Source organism: Elephantulus edwardii, unplaced genomic scaffold (genome assembly GCF_000299155.1).
Source record: "Elephantulus edwardii isolate Elephantulus edwardi_28Jun2011 unplaced genomic scaffold, EleEdw1.0 scaffold00021, whole genome shotgun sequence".
Taxonomy (NCBI): domain Eukaryota; kingdom Metazoa; phylum Chordata; class Mammalia; order Macroscelidea; family Macroscelididae; genus Elephantulus; species Elephantulus edwardii.
Genome location: NW_006399771.1, coordinates 21,194,841 through 21,200,914, shown reverse-complemented (window position 1 = coordinate 21,200,914; position 6,074 = coordinate 21,194,841). Strand labels below are relative to the sequence as shown.

General features: G+C 39.7%; 1 pseudogene; it reads left to right on the top strand.

Annotated features, from left to right (window-relative positions):
* The first annotated feature begins 2,526 nt into the window (after positions 1-2,526).
* Positions 2,527-6,074, top strand: part of LOC102874125 — a 26,128-nt pseudogene continuing 22,580 nt past the window's right edge.

Here is a 6,074-nt window from a genome sequence, read left to right as displayed (position 1 = left end):
TGAGTCATAGCTGACTTAAAGTCACCTAACACCTTAAAGAGATCTCTAGCCCTCAGGTCAAGCATATGAGAAAAATTACCTGGGTATATCCTTACTGCTGCCATGAGTCATAGCTCTGATTACCACAAAGGCAGGTAAACAGGAACTCTATAATCAATCCTTTACACTTTTTCATCTGAAGATGTGTGCATACCGCAGTCTTGGCCTTCTGCCTACTTTGGTAGTCCTGCCTGCAACAGCTCTCTAAGTCCTAGAAATAAAAGCTGTGAACTTGATTTAGCAGATTGCTTCTATCAGGCAACTCAATAGACAATCAGTCATTGCAAATGAGTCAGAACAGACTCATAGCCGATCCTCAAGCAAGCTTGTGAGGCTCTAGTCTCCATGGGATGAATTTGCCTGTTTCTCTTTCACAGAGAGACTAGTGGAATCAAACCATAAAAGAAGCAGAGCCCTTGAACTGCAGACTATGCAATTACACCAACGCTCCTTCAAAAGCCACTAGTTGTCAGATTTTTTGTTACTATTGTTTTTAATTAATATATAATTAGCTCACTTGAACCTCACACAATACCTGTAATTAAGCCTTAATTAAACAGACAACTGAGGTTCAATGAGCTTGATGGCATGAGTCCAAGTTCTTACAGGATCTATACACAGGATTTTAAAACTGGGGTTTAAGAATAATGTTTTCCTTACTGTTTGCTCTTTTTCTCAATCATTCTTTCTCATACTCTTTCTTCCTTTTCTAGCTGTATTTCTCCCCCTCATACACACACATTTCCCACTACACAGGCTTCCACTTTACCAAATGAATCCTAAATATAATGTTAAATAGATATACTAACTACTGAATGCTGATATAGCAATAAAGTTTAAAAAAATACATGCATTTAACTGGGAAAAAGATGTGATTAAATCACCAAAACACTCCATTAAGAGAGAGAGCCAGTGTTATCCACAATAGTAAGAAATTATAAAGCCAAAATGTCCGTAAACTAATGAATGGGTTGAGAAATTGTAGTAAAGTCACATGATGGAATACTATGCAGCACTCAGGAACAATGATTTTGTAAAATACTGTATAACATGAGAGAGGCTCGAGAGCATTACGCTGAGTGAACTAGCTCAATTTCCTAAGGATAAATACTACATAAGATCATTTTTGTAAAAACAGAAAGATTACTAGTAAGTTATATACCAAAGTCGAAAGGAGAAGGGGAAGGAGGAGAGGAGCTCAGGAGGAGAGGGAGGGATATCTTATGGTAGCAGAATTTGGTGGACGTAGCAAGGGGCAAGGAATTAAGAAATTTTTAGTGGAGATCACAAAAGGTGGGTAATGACAGGCATGGATAATTGGTAATTAATTTTATAAAACACCGTGTATGGGAATGATAACGTGAAGCTCAATGTGAATGGAGGAATCCATTAAACACAATGCAAATAAATGAACTGCAAAGATTCTCATCACTGGGCTGATTGGCAGCATCATGATAGATGAAGAGATTGAGATTTTCAACAGCTTCCATTTGCTTGGCTCCACAATCAACACTCTTGGTATCAGCTGTCAGGAAATCAAAGGATGAATTGCATTGGGTAAATCTGCTATCCGGGACCTCTCCAGAATACTGAAGAGCAATGATGTCTTCCTAGAAATTAAGGGGTGCCTGACCTAGGCCATCATCTTCACAATTACTTTTTATGTCTCAGAAAGCCAGACAATACTAAGGATTTTAGAAGAATTGATGCCTTTGAGTTGTGGTGCTAGAGAAGAGTATTGAATATATCACGGACTGCGAGAAGAACAAACAGGTTCACCTTGGAGAGGGTGAAACCAAGTGTCTCCTTAGAGACAAGGATTCTTGAAGCTCTGTCTGACATAACTTTGGCAAGGAGGGACCAATCTGGAGAGGAACATCATGCTTGGAAGGGTGGAGGGATAGCACAAGAGAGGAAGACCCTGGATGATATGGATTGACTCAGTGACTGAGGTCATGGGGTATGTGTGTCAGAGACGATGAGGTTGGCTCAAGATGGAGCAGGATTCAGAGCTTTGTACAAGGGTTGCTATGAGTCCCAAGTGACTCAAAAGCACAAAACAACAATGTAAATTACTTTTGTATGTAAGCCAATATAAAATTTTAAAAAAGAGAAAGGAGAGGATGCTATTTCTAGAAACTGTAGAATATTCTTTAGAAAGATGTTCCAACTCAAAAGGAAGTCCTATAAAGTCCGAGAAAGTGTCATAAAAATCTGTTGCAATAGGTTCTGTGTCACAAGAGATCCACTGAAAAGACAGGGTTAAAGAGCACACATAAGATGACAGATAAGCTGCAAACCATATATGGAGAAAGCTATTTGTTCAAACGTGTGATGAGCTCATGTTCTATTTTCCGTTTTGAAGAAACTGTAGTTAGTAACGTCTGTTTAACTGCAGGCTGAGAGTGGTGCATATGGCAGGCGCTGGGTGGGAACCTGTAGTCAGCTCCACCTCAGCCTGCTGACTCCACACCAGAAGGCAGGAGCATGCGAGCCACTCTTGCTGTGTCTGCCTGGATGGTCTCTCTGCTGTCCTGTTACTCATACACATCCAATACTTTACCAGACATTGAAAATGAAGATTTCATCAAAGACTGTGTTCGGATTCATAACAAATTCCGTTCAGAGGTGAAGCCGACAGCCAGTAACATGCTCTACATGGTAAGCGGGATATCAGAGCTGGTGGCAGGCTGTCAAAACCAGCTTGTGTGTTGTTTGGGAGGAGAAATACTTGGCAATCCCAACTGATTTTTTTCCCCATTATGATTAATGTGTTGTGCTTTCAACTCACAATCTGTGAGAAAAACACCCCAGCTCTATCTACCTAACTTTGTAATTGAGCTGGGAAAAGCACATTTGACTTCTCTTTTTAGGTAGTTCCTTTTCTCTGATCTTGGGTAGATTTTACATTTCTTTCTTAGTGCTTTGCCCCTGTCAATTTTTGTGAGTTTGCTTTAGAGATGTCCCCCCGCCCCCTCAAGGTTTACAGTTTTTGGTACTGGCAGATAATTGGATTTCTCTGGAAGGGAGAGATGAGGTTTTTATTTAGTTTGAATCCTAGCTTCATAGTTTGAAACTGTTTTGATAACTTTCTGAGCTTCTAGGCCCTTGTGGTTATTAAACTATGTAAAGTTTAACATAGTTTATATACTACATTGTAATGTGAAATACAATGTGCAGTATTTTGTATATTGTAGATCTTCAGGGCTATGTTGTTCTAGTTCCCCGACTATATTCCATCAAGGCAGTTCCTTATGTCCCCCACCAGGCAGCCTAGGCAATCCTTATGCATCATGTTTATAAAGAGGAGGCATGTTTAGTATTTCCGTCTCTACCTTGTCACACTCCCTGCCCATCTCGGTTCCCAGCTCTCACCCCACTTACATTGCTGGCTAAGAGTTTCCATGTCTGGTATCTTTACTTTTTACTGCTTCTTTTACAGACTTGGGACCCAACATTAGCCAAGGTTGCAAAGGCATGGGCAGGAAAATGCACATTTGGACATAATGGACAGTTGCATTCACCTTACAAGTTACACCCAAACTTCAGTGTGCTAGGAGAAAATATCTGGAGTGGATCGGTATTCATGTTTTCTGTGTCTTCAGCCATCACAAGCTGGTACGATGAAATCCAGTACTATGACTTCAAGACTCGGAAATGCCAAAAAGTTTGTGGCCATTACACTCAGGTAAGTATCTGCCTTATAAAAGCCTTAAACTATCTTTTCAAGGGTGAGTGAAACATTCTTAATATGATATTAAGAACATACAGAGAGTCCCCAATAAACATACTTTAATTTTGAAGAATTATACTTACAAATAGCCTTATGTTCAGGAGATGTGTGTCTTATTTTCAAGTAAATCAGTTGTGGGCTGTTTGGTCTTTTTTATTTAATTAACAATCAGTTGTGCGCTGGGTGCCTCTTGTTTAAACCAATTGGGGTCCAGTGGGTGGATTTATGTTGTTAAAAAAGTAATAGGGGGGTGGGCTAGGAGGGGAGAAAAGTGCAACAATGAATGAATGGAAATCCAAAGTCTCTGTAAGTTTTCATTGAAATTAATAATAAATTGGGGAAAAAAAGTGGTTGGGCCTGATGGCCTGGTATGAAGACTGATTTACTATTAGTTCTTGTGGTTGTTGTTATGTGCCATCAAGTCACCTGAGACTCATAATGACCCTATGAACAACAGCCCTAAACCTTGCCCTATCCTGCGCCAATCTTATGGTCTCTGACACACCTACCCCCATTACCCCAGTCACTGAATCAATCCATCTTATCGAGAATCTTCCTCTCCTGTACTGTCCCTCCACCCTCCCAAGCATAACGTCTTTCTCCAAGGACTGGTCCTACCTTGCAACATGCCCAAACTATGTCAGATGGGGGCGGGGGGGGGGGGGCGGAAACCCAGACCAATAAACAAAAATTCATTGCCATTGAGTCAGAACCAACTCACCCTCCATTTGGTTTCTGAGGCTATAAATTACTCAGAAGAAAATGGTACTTCTTTTTGCTTGTAACTGCTGCTTCGTTTGAACCACCAGAGAGGCACAGCCTTTGGGTTTGCAGTGCAACACCTAATGGCCTAAGCCACTAAAGTTCATATAGACAGAGTGAGGAATATTTATAAGTTTATATGTATTGTTTCCAACCCTTAAAGAAAAATCAAGATTTATAATCATATTGATAATAAAAGGTAATTATAATTAAAATGAGGAAAAGAAATTAAATATTTTATTTGATAGAGCTGACCGAATGAAACCTCTAAGTGGCTTGTTGTTAGATGCTGCTGAGTGGAAGATGACCCATAATGACTCTATGAACAGCAGATCCTTTCATATGCCATCTTCTCACTTTTGACACAGTAGAGCCCATTGTGTCAGCCATTGTGTCAGTCTTTCTGGTTGAGGGACTTCCTTTCCATTGTCAACTCTCTGTCTTTCCAAGAATAATGTCCCTCTCTAAGGAAGAGTATCTTCTAGCAACATGCTCAAAGTATGTGAAGTGAAGCTTTATCATCATTGCCTCCAAGGAGCACTCTGGTTACACTTTCTCCAAGACATACTTGTTTGTTCTTTTGTCAGTCCATGGAATGTTCAGTACTCTGCTCCAACACGACAACTCTAAGGCATCAAATTGAAAAATTAGTGAAAATTGGACTAGAGCATTGAAAATCAAAACAAGGGACAACAAAATCAGAGTTGAGCAAAAGATTTTAAAGAGCAGCTCGAGAAGACAAAACAAAGTATTCTAATGGAATTTATAATGAGTTGGAATTGGAGAATGAAAAGAAGAACTTGCTTGGCATTTCTCAAGCTGAAAAAATAGAGAAAAAAATTTAAGACTCAGCTTACAATATTGAAAGGTGCTATGGAAAATACATCAAATGACTTAGGAAACATCAAAAAAAGATGGAAGGAATACACAGAGTCACTGTATCAAAATGAACTGTCTACCACTGAAAAATTTTAGGAAATATTATATGAGCTGGAATGAATAGTAATGAAGAAGGAAGTTGAAGCTGCATTGAAGGAATTGGCAAAGAAATAAGGCCCCAGGAATCAATATGATACCAATTGACTTATTTCAATTAACAGATGCAGCCCTGCATGTGCTTGCCAATCTTGTTGATGTTGTTAGGTGCTATCGAGTCAAGTACAACTCATAGCGACCCTATAAACAAAAGATCTAAGACAAGTCCTAACAACTCCTGACACACAAGAGTCCATTGCAGCCATCACCTTGTCAATCCACCTTGCTGAGGGTCTTCCTCTCCTTTGTTGACCCTCCAACCTTACCAACATTATGTCTTTTTCCAAGTAATTTTCCCAATGCAATGTGTCTCCTTATTTCCTGACTGCTTGTACCAAGTGTGTTAACTGTGGATCTACGCAAAATCAAACTGTTGACAGATTCAGTCTTCTCTCCATCCATCATTACATGGTACTAGGGATGTCGTTGCTGATGTTAGATGGATCTTGGCTGAAAGCAGGGAATACCAGAGGAATTTCATGAAACAACATATGAGCAAGAGCCT